General features: G+C 47.0%; 1 long non-coding RNA gene across 1 annotated transcript in view; it reads right to left on the reverse strand.

The window, feature by feature from the left end:
• LOC106995580 (uncharacterized) overlaps positions 1–17,539 on the reverse strand; it is an 84,218-nt gene that overhangs the window by 15,525 nt on the left and 51,154 nt on the right. The gene's annotated exons all lie outside the window — the stretch shown is intronic.

Here is a 17,539-nt window from a genome sequence, read left to right on the forward strand (position 1 = left end):
TCACCCTACACCAGCTCACCTGCAATCCACTGACTTTGTAAACACTTTCTTCCACCGTCACCTCATTGAATTCAGAACTTTGGAAAATAAAAATTCTAAAAACGTGGGAGTGGATATGATCTGGAAATACCTGCTGTAATATTTTTAATGGAATCTACTGGAAACTATGTTTTAAATAAAACCATCCCTTAGCATTAGAATATCAAGCCATTCATTTTCTAGCAGAACTTTTAGATATAATTCAAATACCATAAATTTCACCCCCATACAGTGTACAATTCAGTGGTTTCTAATTATTCACAGAGGTCTGCAAAAATTACAATTGAATTTTAGATATTAATATCATTTGTTGACATCCTTACATGCATACAGATGTAGATATATATAATTCTAACATCTTGAATATTATCATATTTAACATTGTACTATAATAATATGTGTCTTTATATTGCTGTTTTATTTTGTTATTCTGAATGACGATCTCCAGGTACCCTTATGCAGGTTTAAAATACACCTTTTTACAACTCAAGAAATTAAATTGTTTCTAGTAAATCACGTAAGAAACACATATGCTATTGTTATAAAAATGCAAATATTGCTTAGGTCTGTATAATGAACTGTATCACCGCCAGCGCCCAGCCCACTCAGTCATCCACATCCACTTACACACAGATAGACATGCCCATGTTTTTACATAACATAGTCCTGCTTTGTGTGTTGTTCCCTGACTGGCTTTTCCACATAAAATAGAATTTGGTGATCATTGCTTATCTGTACATATAGGTCTCTCTCATTCTTATTTATAGTTGCATCATTATTCAACAGGGTATTTTACCATAATTTGGTCATTTTTCACTGTGGAATTTTTGTGTTGGATTCAGTTATTTGTTATCATTACCTACACTATCCTGGGCATACCTGTATATTCATCTTTTTGTACCTTAGTTAAGTGAGTTTTTTCTTTTATGATTGATTTCTAAAAAACTGCTGAGGCAAAGTAAGAATATTGAATATTTTGATAAACAATTAAAAATCTGTGTTTCAAAAAAATGTAATGATCTTATACTCCCATCATCAGTAAACGAGAGTTCCTATTTCCACACACCCTTGATTAATTACAGAGGAAATGACCAATGCTAATCTTGGCCAATTTTGTAAGAAATATTTCCACTTTTAATTTGGATCTCTCCACTTATTGGAGAGATTGTGCATTTTTGTGTATGTTTATCGGCCATTTGTATTTCTCTCTGATAATTTCATAATGATATGTTTTACAATTCATGTAATGATATTTTTCATATATTCTGTAAATTTATATCATATAATTAGCAAGTTTCTTAAGGTCTGTATCATAACTTTTGTTTGTATTTGTCTTGAAGAAACTTTCATTTTTACATAGTCAAACTGTTCAATATTTTCCCTATCATGTCTGGATTTTGTGACTTGTTTTTAACAATATGTCCTTTTAGGGCTTTACTTATTTGTTTAAAGAACGTACTCAACTCCTACATTATTTAGTAATTTACTTTCTCCCATTACAGTACATGGACATCACTAATTCCAACTAATGTAGATCAAATGTATCATTTGAATTTCTGTGTAGTAATGCTCATTATAGGTATGTTCTGATTTCTTTAACTCTTCCCTATAAGATGGATATTAAGGTTGTTTTTAAAAATTCCCACCACTAATGACTTTTCAATAATCATCAATATACATGGATTCCACTGATGTTTTTATTTCTTCTTTTCTGTAGTATAGGATTCTCAAAGTGGTATAACTGACCTATAATACATTTTAATTATAATTTTAATTATACTGGCAGATTACTTTCCAAAAAATTGATCAATTAACACTCTTATCAACTACATAAGTCTCTATGTAGGCTAAATAACACTATAATTTTTTAAAAATAAAAATCCTAATTTGGTGAAAAATCCCACAGGTGCTTTAATCAATTTTTTTCTATTTCAATGAGTTGCCTATTTATAGCCTGTGTGTGTGTGTGTGTGTGTGTCTGTGTGTGTGTGTGTTTCTATTTGGCAGTTTATGGTTGGAAATACTCTTAAAAAAGGAAATCTAAAAAACACAAAATTAAAATATTTGATTAGTAAGAAATTTCTGCATATCCAAAAATTGCTAAAAATATTAAAATTGTAGTCAAAATAGCTCATGAAGCAAAGCAAACAAAAATACTAAACAAAAGAAACAGGCCAGGTGCAGTGGTTCATGCCTGTAATCCCAGCATTTTGGGAGGCTAAGGCAGGCGTATATCACCTGAGGTAAGGAGTTCAAGACCAGCCTGGCCAACATGGTGAAATCCCATCTCTACTAAAAATACACAAAAAGTAGCTGGGCATGGTGGCAGGTGTCTGTAATCTCAGCTACTCAGGAGGCTCAGGCAGGAGAATCGCTTGAACTCAGGAGGCAGAGGTTGCAGTGAGCTGAGATCACACCAGTGCACACCAGCCTGCGTGACAGAGGCAGACTGTCTCAGAAAGAAAAGAAACAATAACAAAAAAACTCCCACAGGATTTCCAAGGAGTAAATACAAAAAAAAGACAACTTTGATTTTCAAATTTTATGTGGATGGAGAAGACTTCATAAGAAATAAAAATAGCAAGTTGGAAAGAACAGACGGGCTTTCCTGAATGGGCTGTAGCTCTTGTAAACCAGCATATTCCTTGCAGGGACCTGAGTGAAATAAGCTCACCAGCCACTCCAAGAGACTGCATCATTGGATGAAGGAAGTTTGATTTGTTCCTGGTTTACATGGAACAACTCATAAAACCATTAGGGTGATTTATCATTTGTTTTTAATTTTTTATAGTTGTTAACAAGTTTTAAGAATTTCCATTTGATTTCTAATTTATTGAGACTCTTAAAATTACAAGCAAATGCTGAATTTTTATCAAATGGTTTTTTGTATCTTAAAAAATCACAGAACTACTATATGAAAATCATGAAACATTTTCCCTGCCTTATCCCAAATGCAAAAATGATTTGACTCACACTTTTCATATAAAATGAAAAAGTATATTCTAGAAAAATATGAAATAGCATCTTTATATCCTAAATGACACATATATGAGATATATATAAATATGTGTGTGAGTGTGTGTGCGTAGTTTTAGGACACAAAAATACTAATCTTGAGGAAAAAAACATTGATCTACATAGATATTGAAACTAGCTGGCATAGCAAAAGTCCCCTTTAAGAAAATGACTTACAAAGCACAGAATGACAGAAAATGCTCACAGCGTGTACATGTGAAGAATGTGTAATGTTGGTCCCGGCTGTCAACACTGCCAATGTTGCTGCCATCCTCACTGTAGACAACTGTGGCTTTTGTTCAGAACCCTTGGATGCTGAGGGTGGCTGAGCTGACCCTGCCTGGGCCACAGACCCTAAACAGGACAGAGGGGAGGGACTGTGGGTCAGAATCACAGGCCACTGAGGAGAGGGGGTGTATGGAGCAGAGCCACGTGTGGATCCCCCGTCCCCAGGTGAGGTCCCCCCTCTCCTGTGCAATGAGTGAGGAGGGTCAGGACAGGAGCCCAGGGTATGGTTCAGATGTTCAGATGTGACTCTGCTTCCTGATGCTCTGCTGTGGAGCCTGGGCTCCCTGAACCCTCCTTATATCTCCCAAAACTTCATAGGGGTAGAGCCACTGCTTTCAAATAAGACATTGCTACCCGTTTGCTCCTTGGCCTTTCTGCCCTGGGTTCTCACAGCTGACCCAGTGGGTGGGAGGTGTATCCTGGCAGGTCAGCATTGCCACCCAACCTACCCAGTGGGCACCCTGATGGCCGAACTCCCATGGAGGCTCTGAGTCATTTCCCAACTGGAAGGGGCCATCTCAGGAGTGTCCGCCATTGTCCCCCACAGTCCTCAGACTCCAAAGCCATCCTGCCTCTCTGACACACCTGGGCATCTCAGGTGGAGGCCTCTGACTGTCCTGGTCCTCCTCTTTTTTTTGGGGGGGGGGTCGGAATCTTGCTCTGTCACCCAGACTGGAGTGCAGTGGTACGATCTTGGCTCACTGCAAGCTCCGCCTCCCGAGTTCAGGCCATTCTCCTGCCTCAGCCTCCTGAGTAACTGGGACTACAGGCGCGCACCACCACACCCGGCTAATTTTTTTGTATTTTTAGTAGAGACAGGGTTTCATCGTGTTAGCCAGGATGGTCCCGATCTCCTGACCTCGTTATCCGCCCATCTCGGCCTCCCAAAGTGCTGGGATTACAGGCGTGAGCCACCGCGCCCGGCCCTGATCCTCCTTTCTAAAACTGCTCACGATGTTAGAGAGGGAACAGGGCTGCAGGGAATCCTAAACAAAGAGGGTGTTTAGGATTTTCAGCCTCTGGCTGAAGAGGGTGCAGCCGCTTGCCCTTTAGCGATGCCAGCAGAGTGCGTGTGGCATTTTCTGTTGGTGTTTCCTGGGACCCAGACGCACGGAGTTTACTCACACTTATTAACCCTCTCATCCTCAGCCGCCTAAAGGCCTCTCTTGTGTATTTTTTTCTTTATAACCATTTCAGATCATGTTTCCTTCCATCTCTCTGAGTCATCAACTCGAGTAAATAATGTGGTTTCACTCTGACTTCCAAATCATCTCTACAGATACTTAAAGAATTCATAGTCTGTTTGCATTTTTTAAGTAAATAATTTTTCCTCTTTAGGCCTCATCTGGTTTTTTATTTTTTGTCAGGCTTAAGCATTTAATTGTATCCGTGTGTGCATATGAACCCCTTCCATTACTTCCAACAGGTCAGCATTGTTTAAACCACACTTCAGTTATAAACCTTGGTGCTGAGCAGCTGGGTTGCTGCGGATACAATGTTACCAGTGAGGACTTCCTCCTATGTATTTCCCTCCATCTCTGAGAGAGAGTGGACTTGCTGCGTGGGGGGTGCACACTTAATGTTCTATGTGCTGAGGGACTTCCCTCCCGATGGCTGACCCTGTTAATATCCCAGTTGTTAGTGAGTGCTTCTGACGCTCCACAGCCTAACTGAAAATTTGTTTTTATTTTTTAAAATTGCAACAGTTGTCAGCTCAACACTCACTGGTTTCATGCCTCACTCAGAAGTAACTGCACGATTCTAGGGCATCCACAGGAACCTACAGGTTTTGCCTGCCCCTGCCCCTGGCTGGCTGATCTCCAAACCCTCTCCCTAGCTCCATACACCCCCCTCTCCCCAGTGGCCTGTGATTCTGACCCACAGTCCCTCCCTGCTCTGTCCCGTTTAGGGTCTGTGGCCCAGGCAGGGCCAGCTCAGCCACCCTCAGCATCCGAGGGTTCTGAACAAAAGCCACAGTTGTCTGCAGTGAGGACAGCAGCAACACTGGCAGTGTTGACAACCAGGGCCAACATTGCACATTCTGTGCTTTGTAAGGCATTTTCTTAAAGGGGACTTTTGCTATGCCAACTAGTTTCAGTATTTATGTAGACCAAGTTTTTTTCCTCAAGATTAGTATTTTTGTGTCCTAAAACAACTATGCACACACACACTCACTATATACATGTATATGTTATTTAGGATATAAAGATGTTATTTTATATTTTTCTAGAATCTTTATACCTTTCTTCTTATATGAAGAGTATAATTCAAATCATTTTTGCATTTGGGATAAGGCAGGGACCAATTTTCATTATTTTCATACAGTAGTCCTGTGATACTGGAGTGCAGTGGCGAAATCTCAGCTCACTGCAACTTCCGCCTCCTGGGTTCAAACGATTCTCCTGCCTCAGCCTCCTGAGTAGCTGGGACTATACATGCTTGCCAACACGCCTGGCTAAATTTTGTATTATTTTTTAGCAGAGATGGGTTTCACCATGTTGGCCAGGCTGGTCTCAAAACTCCTGATCCCGGGTGATCCGCCTTCCTTGGCCTCCCAAGGTACTGGGATTACAGGTGTGAGCCACAACACCCAGCCTCTATCTCGTATTTTAAATAGAAATAACTTCAATTTTTTTGTGTACAGGAACATGTACTGCTCTCTTTTAACTGGGAAAATCATGATAGCAAATTGTGTAAAAGACATGTCACAAAACGTGAATTAAAAGCCAAACTCTTCTGAATACTATTGCCAAAATCCAACACAATACACTAGCAATCTTGATTCCCAGGGTTTTTGGGATACATGTGCAGAATGTGTGGGTTTGTTGCATAGGTATACATGTGCCATGGCAGTTTGCTGCACCTATCAACCCGTCATCTAGGTTTTCAGCCCCGCATGCATTAGGTATTTGTCCTAATGCTCTCCCTCTCCTTGCACGCAACCACGACAGGCTCTGGTGTGTGATGTTCCCCTCCCTGTGTCCATGTGTTCTCATTTTTCAATTCCCACTTATGAGTGAGAACATGAGCTGTTTGATTTTCTCTTCCTGGGTTAGTTTGCTGAGGATGATGGCTCCCAGCTTCATCCATGTTCCTGCAAAGGATACGAACTCACCATTTTTTATGGCTGCACAGTATTCCATAGTGTATGTGCCACATTTTGGTTTTTTAAAGGAAAGACTGGGGTTTTTGATGTGGATATAAATGCGGTGGGATGAGGACAGGACCCCTACTGTTTAGGGTGCTGCTGGGGAGAGTGGCAAGAAGGGACAGGGCCATCAGGTTGGTGAAATGAACATTTGGAGAAACAAAGGAGGAGGGCTTGGGTGGTCCTCAGGACAGTCCTGGGGTGGGGTCTCCAGGCTGTAGCTCTGGAGGGGTCCCTCTAAGAGGAGAAAGGACTTGACTCTGTGCCTTGTCCCTGCAGGGCCCAGGGATGAAATAGGAGTCTGAAGACACTGCTCTTTGGTTTGGAAGAAATGAACAGGGATCTGTCCACTCTGTGCTGGCGCAGCCACTGCCCGTCCTCAGCCAGGCCTTAGTCCAGCTTCCCAGACAGTGGCTCAGATCAATACTGAGTGAGGCAGGAAGCTTTATAAACTAAGTCCATTAAGCCGCCACTCCAGGCCAGGTGCCACTTATCAGTTAAAGGGCATTAACTGCTCACCCAGGTTTGGTCAACTGGAGGGAAGCTAAGTGGTCACGTGACAGTTTGGAATGTTGCTGTCTAATACCGTTGGGTGTTGGGTATTAGAGTATAATGCCGTTAGGTGTCAGTTGGCTGCAGGGAACCATTGCAGACAACTGATCACTGGGAACATGTAGGCCATGGCATCTGACTGTGAGCCTGCTAGGAAAGGATCGCCCTGTTTTGAATCACCCTCGTCCATCAAAGGGGCTTCATTTGAGGTAAACCACATCCTATTTTGGGTCTGGGATGGAAAGGAAGAGACAGAGGCCAGGTCATGTGTCCAAGCTCGTTTCCAGGCTCAGGCACCTATTCCAGGGCATTGGCCCTCCCTGAAACCTTGGGTCAGGACGTCTTGAGACAGTCAGGGCAGTTCACATTTTGGGGGTTCCAGAGCACGATCTGGAGGTCTCAAGCGTAAGGACATCTCCGGCCCCAAGGCCTCAGGAGCATCACGCACCAGTGCGGTGACTGGGAAGTTGCATGCCCCCTTAAAGAGAATGCCTTCAACTGTAAAGTGCAGGCCACAGCTCCTGCGCTGCCTGCCCATAGGGCTGACGTGGGGCTCACGGGAGACGATGGCACGTATCGTCCATGAGCTGTAAAGCCTCCCACACAGGCAAATGAAGAAAAGCCAGCCTCCATCCTCCCCTGCCCTGGAGCATCCACGTACCCTCTCTGGTCACCCGCTAGCAAGTGTGTAGTTTTTCTCTCAGGCATTTAATATTAGATGGAGAGATCATGGAGCATCGAAAAATCAGCCAGTTTTTCTAAAGCTTTAACTCTGTTCAATGATGTTCCGCCTCATCATGCTAACAAGTCGACCCTAGTAAAGTGTTTAGACAGCAGTGCAGAGAACCGGAGGCTGCGGGGGTTGCAGGACCATCTTGGGTCCATGTGGCTCTAAATGGGATTGAGCCCAGGCCCTCGGGCCCCAGCCCCCATGTTCACTCTGCTCAGCTGCCTTTCTGGACCATCTCATCTACATAAAGGCATTTTCCACACCTTTCTCTTAGGTGTTTTTAGTGCACATGGAAACCCAAGATCTTCCTGAAGCCCAGTGTTGGCTCAGAGGCTCTGTCGGGGAGTCAGTGAACAGTGGGATCAACCACTTGGGCTCTGCATAAATTATGGTCCATTTTCTCTGGTCTTCTGCCAACAACATGTCAGCAGCTCTCTTTACTGTGAGTGCATTTCCCAGGGTCTTAGCTGATGAATTTGAGGAGAAAAACATTTTCCTCTTTCAAGAATCTATACAGCCTGAGTCCAGCAGCAAGTCAAGAAAGGGTCCCTGACCAAGCACAGGCGCACCTGCAGATGGTGAGCCGCCGGCACTGCGGGTACTCAACGCTTACGCTGATTCAAGAATAATGGTTGCAGGTTTGTTCCAAAGTTGCATATTTAAAATAAATCAATAAAAATGCTGGCCAGGTGCGGTGGCTCATACCTGTAATCCCAGCACTTTGGGAGGCTGAGGCGGGAGGATCACAAGGTCAGGAGATCGAGACCATCCTGGCTAACACCGTGAAACCCCGTCTCTACTAAAAATATAAAAAAATTAGCCGGGTGTGGTGGTGGACGCCTGTAGTCCCAGCTACTTGGGAGGCTGAGGCAGGAGGATGGTGTGATCATGGGAGGCGAAGGTTGCAGTGAGCCAAGATCACACCACTGCACTGCACTCCAGCCTGGGCGACAGTGCGAGACTCTGCCTCAAAAAAAAAAAAAAAAAAAAAAAAAAAAGAATGCTGAGCCATATTGTTATTCATGTAAGAAAATTTTAATTTACTATTCAATCAGTAGTGCTTCAACCACATAAAGATACATTCACGGCTCAGCTTTGGTTCACATTTAATAGCAAAACGCATCTGAAGCTCATGTTTAGACATTAACTGATTGTTAAACATTCGCTGAAATCTGCCCCTAAAATAGGGTTGCCAAATGACTCTTTAATAGACATTATTATTTGGATAAGTGTTACATTAGTAAAAATATAGAGCAGATACTGAAGTTAGCAGGTGCCCTGCCCATTTCCTCCACTTCCCCCATCATTGACATATTAGTATGGTGCGTTTTTTATGGTTAATGAACATATAAATTTACACATTATTAACTACATCCCTTTTTGTTTTTTGTTGTTGCTGTTTGTTTGTTTTTGAGACAAAGTCTCACTCTCACCCAGGCTGAAGCGCAGTGGCATGATCTCGGCTCACTGCAAGCTCCGCCTCCCGGGTTCACACCATTCTCCTGCCTCAGCCTCCCAAAGTCCTGGGATTACAGGCATGAGCCACCGCGCCCAGCCTATTAACTAAATTTCTTAATTGGCATCATGGATTAGTCTGTTGTGCCTTTTCAAGGTTTTTTTTTTTTTTTTTAATTTGCAATGTCTTTCTCCACCTTCCATGCACTCATGGGGAATCGTTCTGCTGCTGACAACCCCCTGTGCTTCACCTGTTACTCCTCCTCTCTTTTCCTACTGAGTTCTTGCTTTTTTCTCTTTCTTTTTTTTTTTTTTCTTTCTTTTTGAGACCAGTCTCACTCTGTCGCCCAGGCTGTAGTGCAGTGGCACGATCTCAGCTCACTGCAACCTCTGCCTCCCATGTCCAAGTGATTCTCATGCCTCAGCCTCCCAAGTAGCTGGGATTATGGGTTCCTGCCACCACATCTGGCTAACTTGTATTTTTAGTAGACACAGGGTTTCACCATGTTGGCCAGGCTGGTCTCAAACTCCTGACCTCAAGTGATCCACCCACCTTGGCCTCCCAAAGTGCTGGGATTACAGGCGTGAGTCACTGCACCCTGCTGGAAACAGCTGATTTTTTAAATTGTCTCTGGAGTTCGCCTTTTTACAAAATGACACATGGTTTGAATCAGAGTATGTAGCTTCTTCAATAGACATTAAAGATCATGCCATGTAGGTCCATGGTGCCAGCACCTTGCTTGTGAACGTCCCAGCCTCCAGAACTGTGAGAAGGAAAAATCTGCTGTTTAAACCACCTAGCCCATGGTATTGGGTTTTTTGTTGTTGTTTTTGTTTTTTGTTTTTTTCCTGGAGACAGGGTCTCGCTGTGTTGCCCAGGCTGGAACGCAGTGGTGAGATCTGAGTTCATTGCAGCCTTGACTTTCTGGGCTCAAGTGATCCTCCCATCTCAGCTGGAACCACAGGCACACACCACCATGCCAGGCTAATTTTCCTTCTATTTCTGTAGAGATGAGGGTCTCACTATGTTGTCTAGGCAGGTCTTGATCTCCTGGCCTCAAGCAATCCACCTGCCTCAGCCTTTCAAAGTGCTGGGATAAGAGGCAGGAGCCACCACACCCAGCTGGCATTGTTCTAGCAGCCTGCACTGACTCTGGCTGATGCTTGCAGAAGACACTGGTTGGAGAGGGCAGACAGGAGGTGCAACATCAGGCTTCAAGCTGTGTGAAAGGGGAAGTTTTGCCCAGCAGCAAGTTCTCTCTGGATTAAGGGTTTTATGACTGGCAGCCACAGTGAACTAGAGAGACGTGTCCTCCAGGGAAAGCCTGCACCTCCCCCAGGGTGTCGTCAGTGCTGGCTTCTGGGGACTTTGACCACTGCTTTCCATCTGGGATTCTGTGTTCACAGGGGAACAAAAAGCCTGAGAAACTCCACACGCGTGACTTGGTCTCCATGGTCTCTTCTCTCTTGTAATTGTAGGTGGCCTCAGGAAATCAGCCTGCAATCTGGGATCACTGACTTGCTGCTGAAAAATCCAGATGGAAAGAAAGGCAGGGTTTTCCTGCTGGCTTCAATCTGGAGATCTGACTCCAGCTTCTGCTGGGCACGAGGCGGGCGTGGTGGAAGGAGCAGTTTTTGCAGGTAAAGAACCGTGGCCTCATTGTACAGTCCCTGGAGCAGCCATGTCCCTCTAGGTGGGTGGGTTTGTGTGCATGGGGCTCTGGGTGTCTGTGTGGGTGTCGTGTGGTGTGACTGTGAATGTGAGTTGGAGTGTGTGGGCGGGAGTGTGTCTCCTCGGGGGATGTGTCACACCTACAGAGCACAGGTGCCGCGTCAACATTCTCCAAGGGAACCCCACCGCCACTGTGTGCTTTCCACACATTGACTGTGTTCATGGCTCACCACAACCTTGCCCAGGGGTTCGCTTTCCAGCCGCATAAAATGAGGCACAGAGAATGACCCACGCTCCTGAGCTTCTCTGTGAAAGAGCTGCAGGGTGAGTGGTGGGGGGTCATGTGGAAGCTCAGCACGACTGGGTGGCATTCATCACTCAGCAGTGGGCTCACTGGTCACACTTCAGGGGTGATTCACCCCCATGCCTGTGCCTGGAAATACCTGGGCATGCGGAGTTCCAAGACACCACCCAGGTTAAAAGGCAGCCCCTGTGCTCACATAGCCCAGGCCGTCTCTTGGTCCATATATCACAGATTTTCACCCAGCCATTAGCCTAAAAAGCCCCAGTCATGGAAACAGAGTAGAAGGGTGGCATCAGAGAGTGAAAAAAATGAAGATGGTGAAAGGGCACAAAGTTTCAGTGATGCGATGAGTACGTTCTGGAGACCTGGCACACAGCATGGTGACCACAGTTCATAGTGATGAACTGCACGCTTGAGAGCTGTGAGAACGTGCACCTCGAGTATCCTCACCACACACACAAATGGCAACAATGTGAAGCGATGGGTACATTCATTAGCTTGATGGTGTCATCATTTCACATTGTTTGCACATATCAAAACTTCATATTGTATACTTTATATATACACATTTTTAGATTTTTCAATTATGTCTCAATAAAGCCAGGAAAAGATCCTCAGAAATATTTAAATTCCGTGAGCTACCCATGAACACGGATGAATCAGAACCAGCAGGAGCCCTGGTGGTCAGTGAGGCCCATCAGCCTGGTTGAAGCTCCCTGGTGTGGCCGAGTTAGAGCAGCAGCTCCCGGCCCACACCTCCCTCTGGAAGGAGCCGCCCTTCCTGCCTGTGTGAGCAGGAGTGCCCCTGACCAAGGAGCACACACGTGGGATGGAAACGCAAGCCTGCGAGCAGAGCTATCGCATGGGAAACAGCGGGTATTTTTAAATGACCTGACATTGTATTTTCAAAATATCTTAACTGATTATCTTGAAGAAATAGGCTTAGTGAATAAATATAATACAATATTTTCTGGGGAATTAGACCCAGGACCCCAAAGTAAGATTGCTTTCCATCAATCACAAAACCTTATGTGACAAAGGAGAAATGCACTGGCGGCATATGCAGGTCCCTGGAGGCTGAGGTGGTCTAGGGAGACGTCAGGGAGATACTGGCAATTCAGTGGCAGTTCAATGTGGCGCAAGAGGTGAGGGGCGCACTTGTTGCATCACGGTGTAGAGTTGGGCACAGGGGAGACTGAGCATTTCCTTTTTTTTTTTTTTTTTTGAGACAGAGTCTCTGTCACCCAGGCTGGAGTGCGGTGGTGACATCTCCGCTCACTACAAGCTCCGCCTCCCAGGTTCATGCCTTTCTCCTGCCTCAGCCTCCCCAGTAGCTGGGACTGCAGATGCCTGCTACCATGCCCGGCTAATTTTTTGTATTTTTAGTAGAGACGGGGTTTCATCATGTTACCCAGGATGGTTTCGATCTCCTGACCTCATGATCCACCCACTTCAGCCTCCCAAAGCGGTGTGATTACAGGCTTGAGCCTCCACTCCTGGCCCATTTCCTGTTGATTTAGGAGTCTCTAGCTCCACACCTCAGGACTCTGAGCCTCATCCCAGTCCTGTTCCTCTTTTCCCAGCCTCTTCCACCCAGGAGGATGGCCCAGCAGCAGCTGAGCCCATGAGACAAACCTAACACGCCCATGCATGCCAGTGCTGCGTCCATCTCAAGCTAGGGCCCCGAGTCATCCAGAAGCAACACTGCCAATACACTGCCAGCCAGCCACTCTGTCCTCCTGGCCTGCTGAGAGGCTGCTGGAGGAAGAGTCCCACCTCACAGCAAGGAAAGATTGCTTGTTTTTGTCCAAAATAGACACGACGCTTGTTTCATTTCATTTCAAATTGGTTCATATATGAAAATCTGGCAATATACATTAATATGTGATACCTACCGTTTCCTGACAAGGCAGAGTCAATCATGAATGGCAGCCTCAGCTTATAAACAAACTGCCTGGGAGAGGGCCTGTCCTCAGCACCTGTACTTCTTTCTTCTGGGACCGAGAATTTTCCAACTGCCACCAAAATAGACTTGGGAGACCCATCCTCCAGGGAAAGCTCCTGCACGTCCTGCAGGTGTCCTCACACTCACTGCGGGGTTTTGACCCAAACACAATTTCCCATCTGTTTTTCTAAAGCAACCAAGAGAACAAAAGACCTTTTCCAACAGCACACAACAGCACATGAGCCTCAGTTTGCTGGTCTGTGATTATGATACAGAAGCGCTGGGAAGGGAAGAACATGGTCCCTTTAAATGATATGGAAAGGGGGAAGGAAAGTGCTGGGGAGAGGAGGGTGAGGTCCCTGGCTAGGGCTCCACCCCTACAGACCTAGGTGAGTACAGGCACTCCTGCCTTCGTGCCCAAATGTTGCATTTCCCAAGACCACCCTGGCCCACCACATCCCCATCCTGTGCCTATAAAAACCCGAGACCCTAACAGGCACACACACACAAGCGGCTGAACGTTGAGAAGAACAGATTGGGCAAAAGAAGACACAGAGGCAACTGGACGCTGAGAGAAGCATATTGGTGGAGGAACACACAGGGGGCTGGACGTCGAGAGGAACGCACTGTCAGGTACCAGCACGTGGGCAGGCCACCTACAGAAGCAGAATTATGTGGAGTTTGGCCAGGGTGGTTAGAGAAGAGCCCACCATTGGAGAAGAGTCAGGCTGCCAATGGCCCGACTCCAGGGGAAAACCACCTCCCTTCTGGCTCCCCGATCTGCTGAGAGCTACTTCCACTCAGTAAAAGCTTGCACTCACACTCCAAGCCCACGTGTGATCCAATTCTTCCGTACACCAAGGCAAGAGACCCCGGGATACAGAAAGCCCTCTGTCCTTGTGACAAGGTAGAGGGTCTAACTGAGCTGTTTAACATAAGCTGCCTATAGACGTCAAACTAAAAGAGCAAACAGTAGCACACGCCAACTGGGGCTTCAGCCGTAAACATCCACCCCTAGACACTGTCGTGGGGTCAGAGCCCCTCAACCTGCCCATCTCTATGCTCCCCTAGAGGTTTGAGCAGCTGCGCACTAAAGAGGCAAAACGCACCCCCATCGCACACCTTGCGAAGGGGACAAAGGAACCTTTCCGGTTTCAATTACAGATCATCCCAAGAGTGAGTGAAAATGGGGCATGTTCTGGAATCACTCACTTGCTGAGAAAAAGTCAAGGCGACGTGGAAAGTGGAACTTTCCTTTTGGCTTTAGTTGGAAAAGCCTCCTTGATTTTGGGTTCCTGTTGGGGGTGAGGATCAGGGAAGTGGTAACGGAAGTTGATTTTCCAGATAAAGAGTGATGGCCATGTTTCAGGGAGCAGCTGTACTCCCCTTCGGATGGTGGGAGGCTGGCGTACGGGGCAGGTGCTGTGTGTGTGAATGTGTCCGCTGTTCTCCGAATGTGCCTGTGTAGTAGTCCCTGGATTCATTTCCCCTCTAGCAGCATAGCCACTACTGTCAGTTTCCAAATGAAAAACTCCAATCTCCACGATTGCAAGTATATACGTATTAGGAGATATATTTAACATTTATCCAATTTTACACTTTATACGTGTGCAGTTGATGACACTCCAGGCTGTGGCACAGGGCCAGGGGAGATGAGGGTGGGCTCCTGGGGACAGCGAGGTGTTCCCTCCCCTCTGCTGCCGCTTCCCTAATTTTCCAACACAGGGTTTGCAGGGCCATGTTCTTCACTCTGCTTACAAGTGGCCCCCAGCTGTGAACCCCTCTAGGACCTGGATGTGACCCACTGTTTAGCCCCCACTAGGGCCTCACAGAATGACCAATACTTGTGCCTGTGCACAGGAAGTGCCTATTAGATGAAAGGTAACACTTGTCCATTGATAGCTGCTCTGCAAGGAAAAACCAGGGGAGGGGAGGTGATGTCTCCCGCATCTCTGGATCCCAAGTGCTATGCTCTCCAGGGTGGCACTCATTAGCCAGGGGTGTCTATTTAATTTTTTTAAATGTAATATCTAGTCTTTCATCATACTAGGCACGTTTCCAGTGCCCAGTAGCCCTGCACCCAATGCAGAGAGAACATTTCCATCCACACAGAACAGTCTTGCAGCAACAGCTCTGACCTGCCACAATTTGTTTATTGGATCATGGACCTGAAGCCTGCCCATTGCGGTTGGAGCCCCACATTGATAAGGCTGGCGGTGAGAGCTGTAATGATCCGGAGGACAGGGGAGAGGCAGGTTGAAAGGGAGTCCTCTCTAGATGTGAAAGTTTGCAAATGTGAGCAGTGACTTGTTGAAGGCCTCTGACTCGAGAGCCCAGGTAAGTTCTGAGAAGGCAGAGGACGGAGCAGGGAGTTGCTGTGGGAGCCAGCGTGGCCTCTCCTGCAGCAGGGAGGCTGGGTGAGCTCCTCTGGGTAACACCTTTCTTGCTGGTTTGTGTCTCCAGAGTTTGGCCACAGGAGACATGATTCCAGCAGTGACAATGAAGACACTCCAGGCAGATGTGCACACTGGAGAGAGGGCGCCATGAAGAGGCTTCCCAGGGGCAACCCAGCCAGGCCTGCTGCTTCAGAGATGAAGAAGGAAGAGGGGGATGAAATCGGAAAAGAAGGAAATATGTGTAATATGTAAAATGTTAAGCGATTATGCCTGTGGCCTCTGAGTGTCAGGTTTGTCATCTTTTCTTGCTTTGCTTCTCAAACATCTTTCCCACATGACCTGCTCTTTTGTGCCTCTGCCACCACCAAATATCAAACACTAGGGTTTTGTCGGTTATCATCTCTTGAGAACTGAGCATAGAGAGGTTGGGCTGGGTTTGGTGCTGGCCTGCACTGCAGGATATCCATGGGCACAGCTCTCTCCCAGACACTAGAACCTGGGGACCCAGCTCTCCCAGTGCGCGTCAGGTGGGGGTTGGACGTGGACCTCTCCCATCTGCACTCCCAGGTCTCATAGCAGCAACTTGGTGTTTCTGTCCCCTCTGCTCACTTCTGGTTTAACAACACTCCTGCGGTTGTGGAACTTCAAGAATCAGCCTCAATGTGGAGCTGTTACAGCAAACTCAGCCCCTTCTATGATGACCTCTGGAGCTGGGCCGGCCCCTCCAAGTCCTGAAGTGGGTGGGGGGCTCGGCCTTCATCACTGCACACAACTTGGCCATGGAATACAGGCTGTTTCTGGAAGAGCAATTGTGAGTGACCCCTAATCCAGCTGCAAGACCCATAAGTCATCTCAGATGACACTGGTTGACCAGTAACAGCATTTAGGAAAGCATGTTCAGACCTGAGGAGCCATCGTGATGGACACCGTCATTCCACTAATGTCCACCTCTTGCACTGCCTAGACATGCTCATTTCATGGAGTAGTTTCTCCAGGAATCTCTTTGGCCTTTTTTCCCCAGAAAAAAAAAAATTGTCAAGAGGTTATCAGTGGAAAGAGCCACAGGCCCTGCTGGTCTCCAGCTGTAACTGACGCTCACTGCCCTCCTCCCCCACTGCCCTTCAAGCTGCCCCTGCCAGACACTGAATGTGTGTCCACAAAGCCATGTGTGGACATCCTAACCCCCAGTGCGATGACCTCAGGAAGCACAGCCTCTGTGCAGAGATTAGGTCATAACGACTGAGCCCCGCCAAAGAGCCTCCTGTAGCTTCTCCCATGCCCACCCTGCAAGGACACAGCAGAAAGACAGCGGCCCATGAAGGAGGAAGCTGCCCTCATCCAGCATGGCCTCACCCACTATCTCCATGTTGGACTTCCCAGTGTAAGTAAATTTCTGTTGTGTGCGCGCCATCTAGTTTACGGAATTTTACAACAGCACCCTACATGGACCATCTGCGTCACTGTGGAGAGACTTGCTGTGCCACGGAGCACAGTAACACCTGGCCTCCTGCTTGGGCTGGGCTGCGTGACGAGAGGGCAGCCTTGTTGCCAAGCAGGGAGCCTAAAATCAGACAGGGACCCTGGGCCCCGGTTCCTGGTGTCACCTATGAGACCCTGGGCTGACAGATTAGATTGGGCTTCTGTTGGATGCAGTGGGCAGAGTGACTGGTGATGACGGTCCCAGCAGTCCAGCCACAGGGGAGTGTGACCAGCCCTCCAGGAGCTCTGGACAGTGATGCTTCCTGAGTTACCACAGCCTGGGAGGCCGCTCCTGAAAACAGATGTGAGACCAAAAGTTCAGGAGAGGAGACGGGGCAGGAAGGCTCAATGTTGCCTGCCCTCCCCCAGCACAGAAGCTCCCCTGAGCTGTGCAGGCAGCCAGGACCATGAGCAGGAGAGGAGCCCGGCCATGGTATAGACGGCCCATCGCAGTGCTGTTCTAGACCTGCTCCCGCAGGGCCACCCCCAGCTCCCGGGGTCACACCAGGTCCCTGC

Source organism: Macaca mulatta, chromosome 10 (genome assembly GCF_049350105.2).
Source record: "Macaca mulatta isolate MMU2019108-1 chromosome 10, T2T-MMU8v2.0, whole genome shotgun sequence".
In the NCBI taxonomy this organism is placed as follows: Eukaryota; Metazoa; Chordata; class Mammalia; order Primates; family Cercopithecidae; genus Macaca; species Macaca mulatta.